A 23,486-nucleotide genomic window follows, 5' to 3' on the forward strand; every position below is an offset into this window, starting at 1 on the left:
CGACCAAGGCAAGGAGGTCGAATTCACGATGGCCCCTAAAAAGGCACAAGGCGCAACCGTAGGAGGATCATCTCTTAACATTCATGTGGACATTTCACTGAATCCACAAGTCCAGGTTTTCTTCCTATTTCTTGATTTACATCGAAATATTACAAACATGCATGGTTAATTCATGGAATTAGGTTGCGCTTATGCTTGTCAAATCCACCTAGTTTGATAAAATGCACTTTTGCGCTCGAAATACATTGGCTAATTTAAAGGAAATAACTCACGATTGAAGAAACGGGTCAATTGTATTTTTCAATGAAACAAACAAAAAAAGAACATAAGATCTCTATGCATTCTTAGCAAGTGGTTTTTATACATTGCAAAGTAATGAATCTAGATCAACTAATGACCATAATTACAAAGTCGAAATTATTGTAGTACACTTCGATTATGCATGGAAAGATAAAATCGCATGTTGCACTATTAGACATCTCTTTCTTCGCAATGATTCATTAAAGAAGATTGCTAACAACCCTAGAAATTCGCAAGGCATGGAAATGATTCTAGGGTTGCATAAAGTAGATTAAACTGTAGGCAATTGGCATAAATCTCGTTCAACTACGAAGTAGTTAGAAAAGGTTGCATGGTTTGTTTTAAACATAAAACCCTAAAGCTTAGTAGCATGAATCTTGAATGCATGTTCTAGAAGGATCAATAGAAATTATGCCGTAACTTAGCATATGCTTTGATCTTAACCAAAAAAGTTAGGGTTTGTAAATCTAACCATACATAGGCAATGAATCATGTGATTACGAGGATGGTATCATAAATATCTTCTAGAATAGACAAGTATATTGTTTTACCCTAAAACACTTGAACCACAAAGGACTCGCTTAGGAATGGTTAAATCGATGCAATATATCCCAAGTGTTAGCACGTTGAGGACGTGACCTAGTTGCACCTATTGCCAAAATGAAACTCTCATACCCTAAAGACCTGTCCACATTCACGGTACGTAGGGAAAATATAGGACATACTTGCAAGAAACGATCTAGGGTTTCTACCCTAAGGATTGCCTGCTAAAAAGATAAAACTCAGTTTGAGAGGAACCCTAGGATCGACAAAATCGGCCTTGTGTAATCCGAAATGGATTGGATATGAAGACACCCTAAACCCTGTTTCCTATCTAATCATGATTTCGTGATTAGAAGACGACGTTCGATGGGTAAAATAGTCCCATGGATTTTGATGTGACACTTGTGCAACAAGTTGCAAAGTCGCATGATCTTGTGATTTGATCACAAGGGAATGGCCAATTCCTCGGAATAAGATTGGAAAATTCTTGTGCAAGTTTATCTTGCAAGAGGATGAGTAGTCGTCCTGATATAGTACCTTTCTTGGGAAAAGTGACCAAGATAAGGGGATTAGATATTTGTATGGAAGCAAAGGACCAATCAATAATCTAGAGCAACATATTTTCTGTTAATAGAACTTAAGGTATTGGTTAAGTTGGGTAAATAGGGTACGGCCCTAACCCAAGGACATAAGGGTTAACAAACAAACCCTTGGGGATCTTGCCAAGTCGCAATTGATCCTGGATCGAATGCTAGATGCGTTCGGAGAGAACGATTCACTCCTTAGTGGTTGGCCAAATTAACGACCACTGGAAATGATTGTGCTTGTAACAGTTTAGAGAGCACTGTTTGCTTTGTTTGCTCAAGGAGTTAAAGAATGAAAGATATCTAATGCTTTAGGTTGAAGGCCTGAAGGGAGAGGCAGCCTTAGTTGCCCCCGACTGTCTGCTTAACCCTAACCAAGGGGGTTGTTAGTCACGCCGTGAAGGTGGACCGAACCCGCCGCGTGAGATCTCTTCGTTGAGTGCTAGTTGGAGTAGGACAACGCTTAGGTGCCACGGGGCTCTGGCCGTAAATCCCTAGCCTTCCGGGCCCTGCACAAGAGGCCAACGTGACTCGGGATTGGATCTCAAGGCCCGCATACTAGTCTATGGGCACAATCTTGGATTAGTAATCCCTATGGATTGCTGGATAGCCTTCGGGCAAATTATGGATAAGCCTAGGGGCTAGACTTTATGAATGTATTCCAAAGATAAATATGATAACATGTTACAAAGGAACTTGTTTGACACTACTTTTCTATGTCAAGTACTATGATTACGTGAAGGAACCGGTGACTAACGGGCTAACTAAGGAAGTTGCTTGATGCATGTCCAACTAAATGTGGTAAGTAATTAAACAACAAAAACAACATGAGGAAAGTGCGGTGGATGTGGCCATGGGTCCGTCCTACGGATGGGTGGTCTCGGTTGGCCGTGAACTTTTCTCAATCATAATGGACAACAAGAAGATCGTCTCAAAGGAAATGAATAGCAAAGGCGCTGACCTAGACTCTAGGTTATATTAATCCCGATTTACGCTGTTTTAGGGGAACGGAATGGGGCTATGCCTTATAGCAGAGAGATCGAGCTTTGCATTCCTCTCATTTCCCATTCTCCTTAAACCAAGTGCAGCGTAAATACGCTTTGGCCCCGACGTTTTTGCGTAAAGTAGTTCGCTTGGGGTTCGATGCTAGTTGTCGTTTAGGAAATGACCATTAGGGGGAACCCTGATTCAAGTCGTTCCTAAGTGGGAACGGCCATAATACTTCCGCTATGTGGCAGATGTGGGAAGTCCTAGATCACAAACCCCATAACATTACATGGGAGTGCTGGGCGGAGCTTTCTAGATCTTCTTTTTGATGGACTGCTAAGATGTGTCCTGAAGGGAACAGGTGGACACGTTACAGTTGGTATCAGAGTGAACCAACAAAGAATTTATTTTTAAGAAATCTTAATAAGAAGAAGTAAAGCAAATGTTGTTGTTCCGAACATTTCCTTACTTTTGATGCTGTCTTGCAGAATTATGAAGCATGGAATAGGTTCTTAGTGTTTCGAGTCATGTTTATGACCGCGATGCATTCCCCGGATTATCGACAAAGGGTTGAGATTATGAACATCCTAGATCGTATTTATAATCTATCATGTTTGCACGTGGAACAGAGATGGACGGGTGACTCACGAATCTACTATATAGCTGCCCATCGATTTGCATATCTTCAAACCAACCTAAAGAGGATCAAGTGGTTGGAAGACCTGAAGATCGTGAAGCTATTCATTTTTGTGGAGGCTCACGTAAACTCAACTTTACATATTCAAGGTCGGAGGGTTGAGATGAACTCATATGTATATGAGGAAGTGACCCGTGTAATCCCCGCCGACGGGATCAAGGTGTTGGGGCACTATGAGAAGAATGGGTTCCAAAGGAAAGGATACCCTAATCTTCCGATGACTACCGATTCTTGAAGATCCATGACCCGAAACCATACTATTATCCAGTTCCCGTAGATAAATGTAATACAACATTATTCTCCCTAAACTAAATGTAACAGTTGCCCTACCATCTCAAGAAATGTTGTACTCCGAAAGGGTTATGCCCATATAAATGCAAAAAGACTTCTTTTTATCAATATCTGTCTTGTCCATGAGAATTGATAAAAAGTTAAGTGGCTAGGATTCTTGGTTGATAGCTGAATTGGGTATGAAATATAAATCATGATGATTAGCGGGTTATAACGTTAAGAATCCTTTATCCAGACACAACCCTAGGTACAGATTCCCAGTTTGCCTCCTACATCAAGTACTGCTCTGATCCAGGAGAAGAAGTTTCTACTCAAGCAGATTAAGCCGCCTGATTTTGACAGGAAAGGTAGGACTATCCAAGTGGATGCTGAGATTTGGATAGAATCCATGGAGGATTACTTTGAAGCAGCCGGTACTGCACCCACCAACCAGGCTATGCTCGCCAAGCTGAAGCTCACCAGTGAAGCCAAGCTCTGGTGGAAGCAATGGTGCAGAGATCAAGGGGCTGCGGAAGGATTTGTTACCTGGGAAAAATTGAAGAAAGTCGTGCAAGGAAGATACTTACCACTTGCGTATCGCACGCCGAAAATGAATGAGTTCTACAAGCTGAAATAGCTGGGACTCACTCTTGATGTATATTACTTAAAATTCGTCTCACTTCTTAAGTATGTGTCACAGATGGACATGACACAGCAAGTGTTAAAATTTTGTACTGGTTTAAACCCACCAATGAACACCCGTCTTGAATCTATGCCCCCATCAGACCCTCAGAACGCACTCATTAGCTGCGCCTATAATTCAAGAGGTGCTGCAGACTAGGCCAAGAAGTAACAAAACTTGGTCTTATAATGACCCGAATAGAGGACCATATAGGCCTCAAATGAAGAAAGTTCAAGGTCAGAATCGGGGACAAAGAAAGAAAGCAAGGACTAATAATGCCAACAGCTTTGTCCCTACCCAAGGCAGTGGCCGAAACCTCCATTGTTTCCACTGCAACGAGCCCGGTCATTTCAAGAGGCAATGTCCCAAGCTTGGAGGAGGACATCGCCAAGCACCTTTCCAAGGAACTGGCCGTGGCCAGGGAGCCGCTACCCGAGGTAGAGGAAGAACCGCATGTGTTTCCAACCGGAAAATGTGCAAAGAAGAAGATCCGACCATGGAAGCAGAGTTTGAAAGGGCAACAGTCCATGCCGCTCTTCACAAGAAAGGGCCGAATTGCCAGTTTTCGGTGATTCAGACACCATCGGACTATCAAGGTAAAAGTTTCAAAACCTTGATTGATTGTGGCAGTATACATTCCTTTATCTCACCAGCTTGTGCAAGAAGATTAGGAATAGCCACAGTAGAAGCACCTACCTTGCTTGTGGAATTAGCAAATGGTTGTGAGGTCACTTGTACTAGGCAAACTGCTAAGGTGGAATTCTTTCTGGGAGGAAAGATGACTTTGGTCAAATTCAAAGTCATGAACCTAGGTATTCATGAGTGTCTACTCGGAATGGATTGGCTTAAACCTAATGACACCCACATTCATTGTGGAAAGGTCCAAATTTCCTTTCGAAACTCTAAAGGGGAAATGGTCACGACTCAAGGTGAGGTTGAAAAGCCAAAAATTCAATTGGCCGAAGCATCTCGAATTATAAAGGGAGTCAGAAAGGGACTACCTGTCTACTTGCTTAAGCTCAATAAGTTAGATCAGAAGCAGGACTATAGTGAAGGACCTTCATGGCTAAAGAAATACGCGGAAGTATTTCCTGAAGAGTTAACAGAACTCCCGCCTCAATTATGGTTTCAAATCAGCCTATGTGTCGTGGAAAAACAACCCTTTTCATGAATTTTTGCTAATACGTAATGTTGCATTGTACAAACCTAGCACTCAGGCAAACCTCATGCTGTTAAATCCATTACTTTCAAATAAAGCACATCCTAAATGTTATGCATATAGAGAAAAATCATACTTTGTATTAATTCAACACTTAAACTATGGTATAACATCATCCTTCCCCTCACCGTTTAGATTTTGCTGCGGTGCATATGTGTAGAGGTTCTTTTATGTCATTTTTTACATGTAAAAGCAACAAGTATCCTATTCCTAGAATAGATGAGCTTCTTGATCGTCTTCAGGGTGGGAAGTTCTTCTCCAAGATTGATCTCAGGTTTTGTTACTATTAGATAAGGATCAAGGAAGAAGATATCCCAAAGACAACCTTCAACACAAGATATGGACACTTTGAGTTTCTAGTTATGTCATTCGGGCTTAGCCACCTTCAACAGGTTAATGCAGGATATCTTTAGGCCATATCTTGATGAATTCGTACTCGTCTTCTTTGACGACACTTTAGTCTATTATAAACAAGAAGATCATGAACCCCAACTTTGGATTGTCCTTAAGACAATGAGAGCCCATAAGCTCTATGCTAAGATGAAGAAGTGTGCATTCTTCAAACGTCAGATTGAATATCTGGGATTCATCGTATCAGCGGAAGGAATCTCAGTGGATCTGGCCAAAGTCAAAGATGTTCTAGAATGGCCAATACCAACAACTGTCAAAGAAATATGTAGTTTTCTTGGATTGACAGGATGGTATAAGGTCTTCATAAAAAATTATGCTTTGATAGTAGCACCTCTGATGGACTTATTGAAGAAGTAAACATCCATTGCATGGTCAGCTTGTCGAACAAACCAACTTTGATAGATTGAAGCAAATTTTGGTATCAGCACCTATCCTAAAACTTCCAGACCTCAGTAAGAAGTTCGAGGTAGTAACTGATGCTAGCAGGCTTGCCTTAGGATGTGTGCTCATGTAGAAAGGTCATTCTGTAGCATACTCTTCAAGGAAACTAAAGAGCCATGAGAAGAATTATGCTACCCATGATCTAGAACTGTTAGCTGTCATCCATGCTCTAAATCTTTGGAGACACTACCTGTTGGTGGGTAACAAGTTTACTCTAGTGACTGATCATAAAAGTCTCAAGTTTACTCTAGTGACTGATCATAAAAGTCTCAAGTGGATCTTTACTGAGAACGAGCTTAACATGAGGCATCGTCGGTGGATTGAAGTGTTGGAAGAGTATGATTTTGAAATCAAGTACCGACCGGGAAAGGAGAATGTAGTTGTCGATGCACTGAGTCGCAAGGCATTCCTTAATTCACTAATCTTGCAAAATCCATCAACAGCTAGATCTCTAGTCATAAAAGTGTCCATGCCAAACAACCCAATACTTGAGCTAGCTAGACAGGAAGCATGCCATGACCCAGCCTATCAAAATATGCTAAGGAAGATCCCTATCAAGGACCAGGACCAAAAGATATAGGCTAAGTATCATGAATTCTCTATCAATAGTGGACTTGTCTACTATAGAATGAGATTATGTATACCGGCAAGCTAGTCACTTAAGTAGAAGATACTATGGTAAGCTCATCATTCCCCTTTTTCAGGACATCCTGGCTATGCCATGACTCTCAATGCAGTTAGGAAGAGCTACTATTGGGAAAGGCTTAAAGGTGACGTTCTCAAATATGTCATTGAGTGTTTGTCTTGTCAACATATCAAAGCCGAACATGTCAAAATGCTAGGAAAGTTACAACCACTTGACATTCCCCATATGAAATGGAAATTCATCAGTATGGACTTTGTTGTTGGCCTACCCCAAGTTAAGGGAGGATACAACTCCATCATGGTTGTGGTTGACATGCTTACTAAGGTTGCACACCTTATTCCAGTAAAGACAAACTATAAAACCTCAGACATTGCAAGGTTGTTTATCAAGGAGATATTCAAGCTACATGGGTTACCCAGAAGAATCATTAGTGATCGTGATTCTCTCTTCACATCACACTTCTGGAGAGCTATCTTCGAAGCCATTGGAACTCAACTCTATTTTAGCACCGCTTACCATCCTCAAACTGATGGCCAAACGGAGCGAGTCAATCAAGTCATCGAGGATATGCTAAGGGCACACTGTTGTCGTGAACCAAAAAGGTGGATCCAATACTTGCCTTTGGTTGAATTTTCCTACAATGCTTCTTACCAACAAAGCATTCAGATGACCCCTTTTCAAGCATTGTATGGTTATGGCTACCGAAGACCCCTAAATTTTTTAGATCCAACCTTGAGGGTTGAAGCTTCAAGGCAGATGTTGGAAGAGATGGATGACCAAGCAAAGTCAATAAGACAGGACATCCAAGCTGCCAAGGATAGAAAGAAGGCATATGTAGACTTGAAGCATCAAGATAGAATCTTCGAGGAAGGAGACATGGTCTTCATTCGCGTACGCCCAAAGAAGAGTTCCCTATCCTTAGGAGATTGCAAGAAGCTAAGTCCAAGGTATTGTGGACCATACAAGATCCTCAAGTGCCTAGGACCTAATGCTTATAGACTTCAACTCCTTGAGAACCTAAAGGTTCATAATGTATTCCATATCAGCCTATTGAAGAAGTGTGTACCTAATCCTAGTCATGTACTTGATGACCAACAAGTTGTAATGCCTAATCAAGGAGTCCTTGAGCTACGGCCTGATAGGATCTTAGATGTTAGAGAGAAACAACTGAGATCCCGAACCTTGAGAGAATACCTTGTCCAATGGAAAGATTATCCTGAGGAGGATGCCACTTGGATAGATGAAAGTACTCTCAACCATCAATATCCCCAGTTTATCTGGAGATGAGGATATCTCGATTCTTCCAAGGGGGGGAGAATGTAATATTTCTGCTGAAAAATATTACGAGCCCCCGTGAGTCTCATGCAAACGACAATTCCGGCATTGAAGATATGAATGGTGCGATCTTTATGTTGTACACAACATGACCCTCCACTTGCAAAAATCAAGACTAAGGTTTAATAAAAACCCGCATATCTACATGTGAACCTCCTCTTGGGAGGAGGTCAAAAGGATAATTGATAGATATATGGAAAAAATTTTGATTTTACCCTTCTTTCCCCTAGCCAAAGGCTGTGTTGGAGGAGAGGAAGTAGGCACGGATGACTAAACGCAGTGCTGGAGGTCGTGGGGGGGTAGATGGCCATGCAATAGGCCGTGTGAGGGGGGGGGGGGAGCAAGGGAGGGAGGGCGTGAGGAAAAAAATACTGCACCAGTCTATCTGAGTGGAGGGAAGAGAATAGGCTGATCGTGAGAGAAGGGGAGATTTCGCCAGGTGGGCGGCTTATTGTTGACATGTTGCTGCTGAAGACCGTCGTGGAGTAGAGACGGACGAAACGCTACTGCCAAGCTGACAAAATAGGCACCGCCTGGCTTGTTGGCCGCCGTCCTCAAGAGCCCATCTCCCTGCCACGTGCCGTAGTGAAGCCTTAGAAGCTTCTAAGGGGGGGTTCTTTAAGGCCCTTTCGCTTGCATTCTTACACAAGGGGTTTTTACCCCGAGAAATTAAGCCTTCCCCTTGCCTTTCCCCCAGGATCCAAGCAACCCTTCCCGCGGAAATCCCCACTCACATTCATATTACTCCCGAGATTCTTAAAACCATTTTCGATTGACCCTTCTTAAGCGGTCTTTACACCCTTGGAATCAAGGGCTTTCCCCTTGCATCCTCGAGAATTGAGCACTTCCCCTTGCATCCCCTATAAAGCTCACACTAGTTGAGTTTTTTAAAGCCCCTTTTTATAGCATTTTTGTTGAGATGACAAGCTCAACACATGCGGACATTGATGATGGACCGCTTGGTTAGATGGGTCCACACATCTACACTTAGCTCGTCGGTGGTCACTATGACTCAGACATGGCCACTGACTCATTACTTATTATATTCAGGTTGTTACACCTATTTACAGTTGGCATAGTTATAACGTCAGTCAACTAGTGTAGTCAGTTATGCATTGTTTGACTTAGTAGGCCACTTTCCTTTATGTTGTACCTTATCTATACTTTGTGTACATTTTAAATAGGGTGGAAGAAGAAGAAGAAACCAGCGAGAAAACGTACTTGTATGTCACTACTGTAGCAAAACAAGTCATATTGCAGCCCAATGTTATGCTAAGAAAGATGATATTTGCAGTGGTAAGTTGCAGTAAGGAAACTATGCATTGTCTTTACAACAGAATGAAGAAAAAAATGAACGTCTGTTTGTTATGCAGCATATGCTGAATGCTGTTACAGGAAAGGGAACACATGATGATGTTTAGTATGTTGATTCAGGTACATCCAATCATATGACCAGCCATGTAGAATGGTTTGGAGAGATGCAGGATTTGCAAAATGCAGGTTATGTGCAGACGGGTGATGATTCATGTCACCCAATTTCACACATTGGAAAAGTTCCCTTGTCCTTGCATGATGGTAAGACAAAGAGTCTTTCAGATGTATTACATGTGCAATCTATTACAAATAACTTGGTGTCAGTCGGTCAAATGGTAGAGCAAGGGCTGCAAGTCAGATTTAATGCAAAGGGTTGCTTTGTAGAAGACTTCAATGACAAGTGCAGGTTGGTAGCAAAGGGAAGTAGAGTTGGACATATGTTTACTCTAGATGGTGGAATTCCAGATATTGAAATTTGGCACAAATGCATTGGACATGCAAATGTACAAAGGCTGAAATTAATGTAGTTCAAAGGGTTGGTTACAGGTTTGCCTACATCTAGAGTTGCAGAATTTCATAAGGTATGCGAAGCATATCAGTTTGGTAAGCAGGCAAGACAACCCTTTTCACATGACATAGATGTAAGAAGAAATATCCTTGATGCTGTGCATACAAACATTTGGGGTCCTTCACAAAATGTATCCTTTGGAGGTAGTTCATACTTTGTCACATTCATTGATGATTGTTCTAGAAAGCTGTGGGTATATTTTATGAAGGAAAAGAGTGAAGCATTTGAGCACTTTAGAACTTTCAAGGCTGTAGTTGAAAGAGAAACAGGCTTGAAAGTAAAGTGCTTGAGGTCAGATGGAGAGGGAGAGTACCTCTCGAATGAGTTCAGTGATTTTCTGAGGTCTCATGGGATAAAGAGAGAGTTCACATGCAGGTATACCCCACAGCAAAATGGGGTTGCAGAAAGGAAAAATAGGCATATTGCAGAAGTTGCACACACCTTGATGGCTGAAAATAATATTCCTAAGCATTTCTAGTCTGAGGCTATTGTGGGAGCTTTCGCTCAACCGCCAAGACCCTCGGACCGCTTATTCTTTCAAGCGTTTCAAGCAAGCTCTAATGGCTATCTCTCACCTAGCCGACATGCCGTCGATCCTACGAGTGTAGTGAGCTTACCTTGATGCTCGATCGAGTACCCTCCTCTCTCTTGCACTCCGGTAGCTCCACGATCCTAGATGCTAGCTCAAGCATCCTCAAGCCTCCTCCATCTCCAAGCTCCATCCTCTTTGGCCGCGTGCACAAGAAAAGAGAAGAGAAGAGAAGAGAAGAAGAGGAGAGGAGATGGTGAAGAGCTTCACCCTCTTGATCCCTCACTCTCACACACACTCACTCCCTCACACTCTCACACTCCCTCTCTCAAGAGCACATACAAGCAAGAAGGAAAGAAGAAGAGAGGAAGAAGAAGACTCCTTTTGCCACACACCAAAGAATGAGCTTCTCATTCACTTTTCAACTTTATATACATGCCCTAATTTCCATGGGCGGTCATCCCCCTTTTTTACATGGCCGGCCATTAGCCTAGGCCCCTTTTCTCATTGTCCTTCTATCTTCCTAGCTTCCTTCCCACCGCCTGTCTACATTTACAAATTTCACGGGTGAGAGCCCGGCGCTCTTTTGCAAGATTTCAGGATACGCATTTTTATTTTAAAATGCGCATTTTCCCTTTTGCATTTTCCTTGGACTTTTAAGATTGCCCTTGCGCTTTTGGTCTTTTTTCCTCTTCTTTCTTCAGTCGGGCTACCTTTTTTCTGCCTTTGCCCTGCGTCTTTTCCACTTTCTTTTTCTTTCTTCGTGTTGGGGTTAACATTACCCCCCTCCTAGACGAGTGCCAGTCCCATGGCACTCTGGTGGGAAGTAGTGGAATAGATGATGCTATTGCTAGGTGTAACTGGTGGGTAGATGACACTGAGGCTTGTGAATGAGAAGTGATGGAGTTTGATGACGATGACCAGGAGAGATTTTGGCGTGCTTTAGGTTTCCTGACGATTGGCGGCATCTTTCTCATTGTTCTGACACCCCTATGGAGCCGGTCGTCTTTTGAGTATCCGAAACACTTGAAACAATAAGCAATCCCTTAGGAGGATGGTATTGGAGGGATTTATTCTGGAGAAACCCTCTGAATGCTGTTTGCCTTGAAAAGCCGTGGCCTCGGCTGAAAGCCCTTGTCGGGGAGTAGAGGATCTTCAAATTTGAGTTGGAAGTCTTCAAGCTTGTGGTGTTAATAAGTGATCCGTAGATCTTGAGGCGGTGGGCATGGATCATCGGACGGTGAGGTTCCAAGATCTATGCCAATGGCAGCCCATCCCGGGGTTTTCCTTCTGCTTGATTTGGTTCAGTCATGGCAGCCATTAGTAGGTGGATGACTGGCAACATGAAATCCGTTGAGCCATTGAAACGTTCGTAGTGAAGCTCCTGAAGTTGCTGTAATGGGGTCATGTCCGACTCCTGGAAAAATTCCTTATCATTGGAGGATGTAGTAGATGATCCCTTCAACCCAACATCCCATTCTTGAAACATGAACATAGCATGCAAGGAAAGTGGTGCACTTCCTAGGGGGTGTGTCTGTCTCACTGTGTAGTGCATGGTGCCCGTGCCAGTGGAACTGGGAGATGGATCTAACCTTGGGCAAGCCCTTGGTAATGTCCCACACTTGAGGACCCAGTTTGTGCATTGTTGGTGGTGCAGTGCACGTCTTAGGGTGACAGGTCTGAACGTCCTGCCCTTGATGTGACCTAAGTGTGAAGTGGGGGGGGGGGGGGCTAGGGAGGGTCCTAGATGCGGTGATTGTGGTGCGTCTTTCCGTTTTTTTTAAAAAATATAATAGCATGAGGAGGCGTATACATGGAGGCAAGTGGTACAAGGGCATGACAAGAGTTTACTCCTCTTCATCTAAATAGTGGGTAGGGGTTGGTGGAGGGCAGGGGGCCTTATTAAGGAATTTTTGACTCAACAAGTAGCCTTTGATGTGGAGGCGGGTTTTGAGGGTGGTGGTAGAAAGGAAGGGGTGGTTGCACTAGGTGAATTTGCTGTCATTCATGTCTTCGAGTAGTGCACCATAGAAAGATGGCAAAATAGAAGCACGCATCATGAGGCGAGTTATGGTGTTGCTGTCTATGGCATTGGGGTCAAAATAGAGGGGTGAGAGGTGGTGTTCTTGGGGTGCGGGCTCTTGGTGGACTAGAATCCTAATTAACCTAAGATAATTACAAGTGGTGATGAATGCAGGGTCGGGAAAAGAGGTAAACTCGCTAAGAAATTTATCTATAGAGCTATACAAGTCGGGGAGGGTGAAAAGAAGGGCGTTTCTATGGGAGGTGCTATTGGTATTATAGATGATGGGAAAATCGAACCTGCCGTGGATGGACAGATTGAAGTCTACCCCTACCCTTCAAGGATACAGCATAAAAGTGGGGTCATTTCTCTCTGAAGGGAGGGTGTTGCAAAATGCCATCCATGCTTCCAGGTTGATGTCAAAAATGTGTCTCCTCCAGATGGGTTGGCAATTATAGCCTTCCACTGATCTAGGCACCTGGAGGACTATATCTTGCCAAAACTCGTGGTCCTCGGCTCCCCAAGCAGTTGGGTGAGCCTCACGCTCCGCTAACCATTTGGCTTTGAGCCTTGCCCCCATGGCAATGGCATCCTCCACCAGTTGAATGGGTAGTACCTTATTCAAGGCAGTGGAAAACTCAAAGCGCAAGTCGAAGGGGTCGCGGTTATAGTCCTGTTGTTCCCAGATAATCAATTCGGCATGGAATTCAGCAGGGGAGTCTTGGGTGTGCAGTAGGAGAGGGGCAGGCTGTCTTGGGATAGGTTTGGCATTCAGCTTTCTTCTTGCCTTGTCCACCATCTCTTCCCTATGGTTGGTTTGGGCCGCTCTTCTCTCGGCAGATGTATTAGGGGGCTGCACTTCGGCTTGTTGTGGTTGAGGGGGTGGTGGGACGTATTCCTCCTCCTGAGGTCCCAGATCGAGCTCCGGTTCACCCCCTTCTACTTGCTCGTTATCTTGTGTTTTTTCCTCTGTGAAACCGAGGTCATCTATCTCCTGCGCCGTCAGGCCTACTTGTGCAAGATATCTTCTCTGCTCTTCTAGGCTCTGCGGCGGCGGGCCTCCTAGCTGTAGCGGCACGTGCAAGCCTGCTATGAGAGCTCTGCGCACAATGGTTAGTTTCCTTTGCAGCTGATCATTGGCTTCATCTCCTTCTAGTCTGGTGGCATGGAGCAGCATATTGAGAAAGGTGTACTGCTGCTGGGCTATCATGGAGAATTGGGCCACTTCTGCCTGATTCTCAGCCAGCACCCTGTCTCCTTCGGCCTTGGCTAGCCGGCGTGCTAACTCCCGTACTCTATGCTCGTTATGATCGGACCATTCTTTTGTCCTTGTTTCTATATGTTCTAGGCTCTCCCCCTGATGGAGGGTCATTGCCATGAGTTGTTGCTGTTGGGCCTCGAGCTCAGGTGCAGGCGGGACTGCTCCTGGCGTTCCTCTGCGATTTGTGCATTGAGCTGGTCCAGCTTCACCTGCATCCTTCGAACCTATTCTGCCCTTAATTGGTCCAGCTCTGCAGCCTCCTATCTAATTTTTTCAAGCTGGCTTTGCGCTTCCAGGTTGACTGCAGATAACTGATCATTTTTGCGCCGAAGGTGGGCATTTGTTTCCCTCTCCCCGTTGAGACGCTCTATCAAGATTTTTCTTCTTCCCTCCCAGGCAGCGTCACGTTCCTTTAGGGCTTTTAATTCTTCCACCTCCTTAGTGCTGGCTTCCTCCCTGAGCACCGCAATTTCCCTTTGATGTTCTGTTATCTGCTTCATTCTTTCTAGCTGGAGGGCGGCTTGTGATTCTCGTTCCGTTGCCACCTCCTCCACGGCTATCCTCCTTTCCTGTCTGGCCCTTTGCAACTGCTCGAGCAGTTCCTTCATGTACTTGTCGTATAGGCCTACTGGAGGTGGGGGGTGGGGCATGGTCGTAGTGGTGGCGATCTCTTCTAATTTTTGCCTTTTCAGTTTCAACCTTGGCTCCAGTTCAGCCGTGGCTGCCCTTTTGGCTCCTGAAGCTGGGGTGGCCACGGCCGCTTCCCTTGCCAGCTTCCTTTCCACCAAAAACTGCAGCCAGGTGACCACATTGCTCTCTCGACTTTTGGGGTGTGCACCCGCGTGGCGGTGGCAAGGGGTGTCATCATGATAGGGGTGGCTTGCATGGGTGGTATGAGGAGAGGGGAAGCTGGCCTGATTAGGTCCTTTCCTTTTCCTTCTGCAGGGGGCAGGGACGCAATTTCCGACACACCAATACTGGGACCGGGTGCCTCAGGTTGGTTCGGACCCTTTGCTCCTTCCTCGTCTCTTCTTTGCTGTTCCTCGATGGAGCAACGGGTTGGCAGCTCCAATTCTTCCTCTTCCTTCCTTCTCAGCTCCTCCTCGGCCTTCTTTTTTCTTTCCTCCTCATCCCTTACCGACTCCCTTTGGGCCCATTCCAGATCTTCCTTCTATTTCTTCTTTCGCTCCTCCTCTCTTTTTCCATGTACGGCCTTAGTTCGTTGTTCTGCCTACCTTTCTGATGTAGCATGGGGTTCTCCCTCCTCATCGGTGTCCGTTTCCGTTTCATCAGACGACCTGTGCTGCTCTTCCACGTGAGGCTGGGACTGTGACAATGATTCACCACTTTCCTCGTCACCTCCCTCTTTGTCTTCTCCTGCTTGTCCCTGCCCTATCGCTTCTTGAATGATTGTCGTCAGGACACCTCCAAACCCTATGGTGGAGGCCTTGGAGGATGAGGCTTTGCGGGTCGATCAGTTTGACGGGGACTCTCCTGCCACGGCTCTTCCTCCTGTCGCCAGGGCCTTTGCCGAAGCCTCAATTGTCTTTCTTACGAACCCATTGAGGTTCACCTCGTCCAGTGATTGCGCCGCGATGCTGTCGAGCAGAGGTACATTGATTTGGGTCATAATGCTGTTGTACCTCTGGCTTGAGAACAGGGCGTGCACCATCTTTGCCTGCAGCTGAATTTCTTGGTTGGGGATGTCCACCAGGCTAATTCCGTCATTGGTGTGAACCTTCACTTTATCCATCCCCAACATGGCATAGATGTCTCTTTTTGGCTTCCTTTCCACCTTATTTGGCAACCCTATTGCCCTTTCCGCCAGCTCGGGGGTTAGCTCGATATGCACCTGTCTGGTAGCTTCCTTGTCACACACCGTGACGGTGCCCCTATTTCTATTGAAGGTACGCAAGAAATCAGCGCACAGGGTGTAGTCTATCCTCCGGCCCACTACATCCAAGTACTTCTGTAGGTGGTACTACTCTATAATTTGACGTACTGCTGGTTCTTCGATGACTACGTCTTCCAGGTTGAATACGTAGCGGAACTTTAACTGATTGAAAGCTCTTATTTCCACCGTGAGGCCGTACTTTACTTGTTTTTCCTCCGAGAAGGGGAGCTTGCCTGCTTTGTCCTGGCTTGCCATGGTCACCACCTGCACATTTAGCCATTTCCCTCTTTAGTATTTTTCGGCAACTAATTTGCTGGACGACCAAAAGCATAGCAGATTTTATTGCCCATAGCCTTAACTTTTCCTTTCAGACTTCTATCACCTCCTTTTATATTGCATTTCAATTTTGAGCGTTTCACACTTGGTTTACTTTTTAGATTTTATTTCATTTATCCCCTTACTGCCTCTTCCCCCTTTTGGAAAAGAAGAATCCGTCCCAGGATTGGAGGTTGTGGGGCCAAGGCATTCATGTTTATTTGTGTAGGAGCCAAACGTAGAAGTTGGGGTTATATTCCAGTTGTGCAGGGCAGTCTAGGTCACGGGGTCGAATGCCTACATGTGTGATGTACGTGAGGACATCTGTGAGCAAATCACCGGAGTGGACCCTACTTGCGATGTGGAGCTCTTCCTCTGTTAAGAGGCGGTCGAGATAGGGGTGCCCTGAGATATGATCGTCCATGGGCCGACCCTGAAGAGTGGTTAACACTGTATACGAGGTAGGCGCGACATAGGTGGAATCATACTCGGCCGTTTTGATGGCTCAGCGTTGTTCAGCGTTGGTCATTATGCGACATCCGTCGACTTCCCACTGCAACCTAAGAGCGTACCACTGCTTCAAGAAGGGTGATCCCATATCCGCCAGGTGGGATAACCTTGCGCTCTCTTGGTCAGACGTTGTCTGTGGGTCAAATGATATGATGAGACGTTGCTTAATGGCTTGCTCTTTGGAGACCTCACTAGCGAGCAACTCAGCGGCAGAGCGAGAAGCTTGTGCAAAGGCGAATTCAAAAGTCTCCCAAGAGCAAGGCATATTGCGCACGTCTGTTGCAAAGGGTTCTGCTAATAGACCTAAGTCCAGGCGGTCATAGCTGGCATTGAGCTGTTTGATGCAGTCCACCACATCATCTCCAGTGTCCTCTGTAAGGTCAACGGTTAGTGTTAGAAATGACTTTCGTTCATAGGAGGACTTAAGGCCGACGGGTGGTTGAGGTTTGCTGGAACTGGAGGTTGTGATAGTATAGAGTTGCAGCTGGGGGTCCATTTGAGTTGGAAACCTGGCTGTTGGCAAGATGGATGGGTCGGGTTTGATCTCAGCAGTTATGCTGCTGCAGTCAGCTAGGCTGCGGAGCGGCAGGTTGACTTGGTTGGATGATGCCACTTGTGATGATGGCCATTGTTTGGGCCGATAGGTGTGTGTGACTCTCTTGGGTTGATGCGTAGAGGGGTTGGATGAGTGGGGTGAGCACTGCGATTCATGGTCTTGAGGCGTCGAGGGACAAGGACTGATCAAACTTGAGGTTGACGTAGAACTAGTGCTTTTGGCAGTTGGGATTTTAGGGATCCACAGTGAGGCATTCCCGTCATAGTAGCCTTGTGCACGCAGGAAGATTTTAGGGACCCATATTTGTTTAATCACGCGGCACTTGCGGTGATGGCGTCTTGGTTTCCTAGATTTAGATTTGTAGGTCTTATGCAGACATGCGCGTCTAGTTCTAGGCGGTTCTCGAGGCTGTTTAGGTACCCATTGCAAGTGAGGCTGTTGGGGTTTTTCTTTGGGTGCTGCGGCCTGCGGTTTATGGAGATCTAGGTGCGGCAGATATGCATGACCCCCCTCCTTAGTCCTACCTACGGCTGTTTCTATCAGTGGCCATGTGAAGTGGTGATAGGGTTACGAGGCCCTTGCTGAAAGTCGTGACAATACGCACGTTGCCGATCATTAAGTGGATGCACTGCGACTCATAATCAACATTGCAGTGAGTCTGCTTTTTAAAGGTTCACCCGAGCAATGACTCTGTGTTTGCATCCATGTTACTTGGCAACATGTAAAACAGAATGGGGATAGTTTCAGACTCGATAGAAATGGCGACTTGGCATGTGCCGAGGAGCGGGTAGGATTGAGCCCCGTATGGCCTTAATTTCGCTGTTGTGGGATGAAGTATTGGCTTGCCGAGCTGGATCCAATGCTTGTGCATTAAAACATTGAAATCCGCCCCCTCATCAATCAGGGTGTTGAAGGAGCACGTTTGCTTGGCAGTGACCGTGACACGGAGGTAGGCGAGTTCTACAGGCTCCTCCTTATTCTCGTAGATTTTCGTAATTGTGGCTACTCGTATTTTGACAAGTGGTTCTACCATTGGTGGCTCATGCAAAGGATGAGTGGGTGGGTAGTACTTCTTGACACGACTGCCATTGAAGAAGCCCATTCCTTCACCATCCAGTGTCTCAAGTTCGACATTACCAGTTCGGCTGATTGCTCGGACCTTGAAGGGTTCGAGACCTCTGAATTTCATCTTTAGATTATGTCCTTTAATTGAGTAGAGGAGCACTAGGTCACCCTGATCAAACTCCCGTCGCTTGACATGTTTGTCAAACCAGCTTTTGCGTCGGGCTTTCTCGCATATAAGTGCGTGGGTGGCTAGAAGACGAATCTCTGATAGGCGTTCCAGCTCAACCAAGCGTTGTGTCCATGCTTCCTTCCCTTCCCACCATTCTTGGAGTGCTATTCTCAGGCTAGGGACGAAGAATTCTAATGGGAGAATGGCTTTAGTCCCATAAGTCAGCCTAAAAGGTGTTTGATCGACGGCCGTTTTATAAGCTGTTCGGTAGGCCCACAAGGCTGCCATCAACTTGTTATCCCAGTCCCTTCGTGAGGCTGAGACCACTTTAGTCAGGACATTGATGAGAATTTTATTGGTTGATTCTACCTGGCCATTAGCGTGAGGGTAGTATGGTGAGGATTTGCGATGGATGATAAGAAAGGCGGATAGGAGATGGGCTATCACTTCGTTGATGAAGTGCGTTCCCTAGTCGCTAACCAGTTAGCTGGGGCAACCAAAGCACGAGATTACTTGCTCCCATAAGAACTTGGCAGTCGTCCTAGCATCGTTTCTCTATGTGGCTCTCGCCTCCGCCCATTTGGTGAGGTAATCCATGGCCACCACGATGTACTTGGCTTGTGAGTATTGCGCCGCGGGGCTGATGGGTCCTATGAAGTCAATCCCCCATTTTTCGAAAGGTTAGCAAGAAATAACAGGGGTTAACTCCATCTGATCCTTACGAATCGGACTTTTGTCCATTGGCACTCGTCACAATGCTTGACGAATTGTGTAGCATCGCGGAAAAGTGTGAGCCACTATAGCTGGGACTGCAGCACCTTCCGTGCTGTTGTGTCTCCGCTAAAGTATCCTCTTGCAATACCGTTGTGTGCCTCTTAGAGCACATCGTGCATCTCATGCTCACATACGCACCTACGTAGCAATCCGTCTTGCCCCAGCCTATAGAGTTGTCCTGCAATCAGCTGGTAGGGCTGGATTTTCAGGATCAAGCGCCTAAGCCATGCCCGTTCTATTGGTCGTTCGGGCAGCCCATGTTCGAGCACTTGTACTATGTCGTCTGCCCAGTATGGTGTCAGATCATCCCTGAATAGGTCTCCTTTGCTGGACAGATGGAATAAGTGGCTGTCTGGTAACTCGTCCATGATGCCTTGTCCAGCAGCTTCTCCTGTGGGTATACGGGACAAATGATCAGCCATGTAATGTTGTTTTCCCTTCCGCACCACCACGAAGAAATCGAACTCTAGGAGTAGGAGAAGCCATCGAGCTATACGTCCTGTAGCACAAGGTTTGTTCACTAAATAGAGCAGGGCTTGATGGTCTACGAAGAAGGTGAAGGGGGTGGCCAGCAGGTAATGCTGGAACTTCTTCACGGCGAACACCATGGCTAATCCCTCCCTTTCCATTGTCGAATAATTCATCTCCGTCTCAGTGAGTTTTCTGCTAGCAAAACTTCTGGGTAATCTAGGTTATGCTCACCAGGTTGGCACAACACTGCCCCCACAGCAAACTTAGAGGCGTCAATGTGTACGTGGAAAGTAATGGTCCAGTCTGGGGCTCATAGAATAGGTGCCGTTGTTAGAGCCTTTTTCAATTCTTCGTACGCCCGTTGGCATGCTTCTGTCCACTCGAAGACAATTAGCAGCTTGTACAATGGCCTAGCGATCAGCGCGTAGTTCAGTACAAATCGCCAATAGTATCCTGTGTGACCTAAGAAGCATTGAGCTCCCCTATAATTACTTGGGGGTGGAAGGTCAACGATAACTTTGACCTTCGAGAAGTCCGTGGAAATGCCGTTCTTTGACACCACGTGTCCTAAGATGCATCCGTGCTTTACCCAAAACTGACATTTCAAGGGGTTCAGGGAGAGACGGTATAAGCGACGCCGTTCAAAGACCGCATGAAGTTTGTCTAGGTGTTCAATCCAGGTCGAATGGACACACAGGTCATCGACAAAGACCTCTAACTCCTTGCAAAGCATGTCCTTGAATATGGTGCACATGAGGCATTGAAAGGTGGCGGGGGCATTGGTTAACCCGAAGGGCATGACTTTGTACGCAAAGAGGCCCCACTCAGTGGCGAAGGCGGTCTTGTGCCTGTCTGCAGGATACACTTGCACCTGGTTGTACCCTGAGAAGCCATCCATAAAACTGTAGGCTTCCTTGCCTGCCACTCTCTCAAGCATGTGCTCGGTGTACGGCAAGGGATAATTGTCTCTCTTTCTAGCGGCGTTCACTTTTTTGTAATTGACGCACACTCAAATCTTGCCATTTTTCTTCATCACAATGACTATGGGTGACACCCAGTCTGTGTGCTCAATTTCGTAAATGAATCTAGCTGTCATTAGCTTGTCAATTTCCTCCTTGACAACATGGGTGTGTTTTGGATTCATGGGGTATGGTCACTGCTTGACCGGCGTTGCGTCCGATGTTATGGGTATATTGTGAGTCACAACACTTGGATCTACCCCCCGTAGCTCTTCTAAGGACCAAGCAAATACGTCTCTGTACTCCCACAAAAGAGTGACAAGACTGGACTCTTCTTCACTAGTCAAGTCCTCGACAATGAACACTGTTCGGGGCACTTCCGCTTCTAGGGCTAGGTTTACCTCCTTGACCTTGGCTAGCCCTTCGATTGGTTCGCTGGTTTGCCCTTGGCGCTTGGCACTTAGCAGAACCACTACCCTGTCCCCTTTTTTGAATTTAGAGAAGCATTTAGGGAGGTCTTGTGGCTTCCTTTGTTCCTCTGATCGTGCATCCTTGGGACGCTTTGCCTCATCCTGCCGCAACCGTCTGCGCCTCAGGTGGACAGGTAAGTCCCCCTTGGTGCATCTGGTCATGGGTGGCCTAGGGATTTCTGGGTCACTATCCGAAGTAGCTTCCGATTCAGAGTTAAACCCCCCATTTTCACTAGAGGAGGTGGTCTCCCCTGGTGGCCGCAATTCCGATGGTGATTCGGTTCTAAGTATTGATGCCGTTCTTGCTTGGGCTAGGCCTGCTTGCTCCAGGTCTATGGCCCCCATACATTCCAACCATGCACGATCAGATTCCATGCGCATGACTCTGTGCTCCAGTCTAAGGGTCTACCTTTGTTGTGGCTTGACGTCTGCTCGTATCTGCTCAATTTTGCGTCCATCCGTGTCGTACTCTATGGTGTCCACTTCACCCTCGCTCTCACCGCTGAAAGATTGGCAATCTTCGTATTCATCGCAGGAATCTATGTCATTCAACTGCCCATCGTCTCCTAAGGCTTGGAGTGCTCCGTCTCCTTGGTCTCATATCAGGGCCCAATTATACATGAGGTTCCGCTCGTGCACTCTGGTCTATTGCCACTTAGGATCCTCTAAGAGATCCTGGAGCAGCTTGAAGTTGGCAGCCGGGTTACCCGCTAGCTGGTCTGCTAGATATTCCAGTACCCCCTGGAGTTCCCTTTTGTTGAATGGTACTTGGAAGATGACAGGCTTAGGCCCTTCATGGAGGCTTGCTGCCATCATGTAGACAGGTGTAGAGAGTGTTTCGTTTGGCTTGCCAAATGTTTTGATAGCCTGCTCGTACGCCTCATGGTCTGAGAACGGCAGGTCAAGTTTAGCGAGAACGTGCATCCAATCCTGCTCGTCCTCCAGGCATGGGATATACTTAGTTAAGGACCCATAGGGTGGTTTCTTGACCTGAGTGTTCCCTTTGAGCATAGTAGAGATGGCGTCTAGGTCGACTGGTGAGGTCTTCCAAGTGTCCATCTCTATTCTCACGGCGTTAGTTCGGTTGCCAAGGAAGATCAGGCTGTTACCCCAATCTTCGATGACTCTAGCATTGCGCATCTAGGGTCGACCCAATAGGATATCATAGTCCACTCCCTTCATGACTATAAAGTCGACAGAGAACTGGACTCCTACAATCTTTATTGGCCAATTCTTCAAGACCCCGAATGGCTTTACTCGCATACCGTTTTCTAGCGTGACATTAAACCGAGCAGCTTCGACAGGCGGGTTTCCCCACGTTTGCAGCACTGCGTGGCTAAGCACACTAACCCCAGCTCCTATGTCTACAATTCCCTTCCTCGTTGCGTCCCCCAGGCTAGGACCAACAGGACTGCGTGCATCTCCGAGCCCTCCCAGAAGGCATTGATGTGCAAGGATTTAGGCCTGGAGTGTAGCGTCAAACTTGGCAATTGTGTTTCCGCATCCTGGTCTTGAGGATCTGCCGTGGCTTGCTCTTGCGATTCCTCGACCCACTGCTTGAGGTCTTGCCATAGGGCAGGGTGCTGCTTAAGCAGATCTCCCAGGCCAAACGTTACAGGGGTGGTCACTAGTGTGGTCAGGAGATTGCTAAACACTCGTCCTTCCTTTAGCCTAGGCTGTCCAGGCCAATGGCCGCGGTTGGTCTGCGGCTCTGTTGCATCTAGGCTTGGCCTCAATGGCACTGCTTGTGGCATAGTAGCCTTGGCCGACTTAGGTTGAGGCGGTGACATTGGCGTGCTTATGCTGGAGAGATCATCGATCTCGTCCTCCATGATGGGTTCAACATCTTTGAGGTGCGGTTGAGCCTCCCTCAACCATTCCTTCACCTTTTCTATGGCCTCTACTTGCCGCTTGGGATGTGGGTATTCCCCTATCTTAGCACTTCCCTTTTGGGCTGTTTTAGGGGCTGAAGTCTCTGCCTCTGCGTCTGAGACTTTCTTCCCATTAGGTAAGGTCGTAATACTGTCGGTTTTTAGTGCCACCTTAGCTACCGATCTCTTCTTTTTTCACCTACGGCTTTTCTTTCCTACTGCAGTCACGTCAAGATTGCTAGGTCCTGGCAGAGAGATGCCAGCCTGCTTTGTTTGTGCTCGGGTCATAACTCACAAGGGAATAGGTGTGGCCTCCCCATCGGGGTTTTCAACACCAAACAACCCCAATGGGATGGATGGAAAATTAGTTGAACCGGAGGGCGACTTCCGTTTTGGGTAGTCTATGAAAAGATGGGTGATTCCGCACTCTGCGCACCTTTGGTCAGCTTTGTTTCTGTTTTGCTGCTCTCTTTCGGGGCAGCGCGATGAGACATGACCGGGATGTCCACAAGTCCAACAAGTGATCGGATCCTGTGGCTGCTCTCCTAGGCCTCTATCCCGTTCTTGTCCTAATGCCATCACCAGCACGGGTCGATAATCCATGAGGACTGCGTTTCCCTCT

Source organism: Lygodium microphyllum, chromosome 13 (genome assembly GCF_053477565.2).
Source record: "Lygodium microphyllum isolate KBCC chromosome 13, Lygodium_microphyllum_v1.1.10, whole genome shotgun sequence".
NCBI lineage: Eukaryota > Viridiplantae > Streptophyta > Polypodiopsida > Schizaeales > Lygodiaceae > Lygodium > Lygodium microphyllum.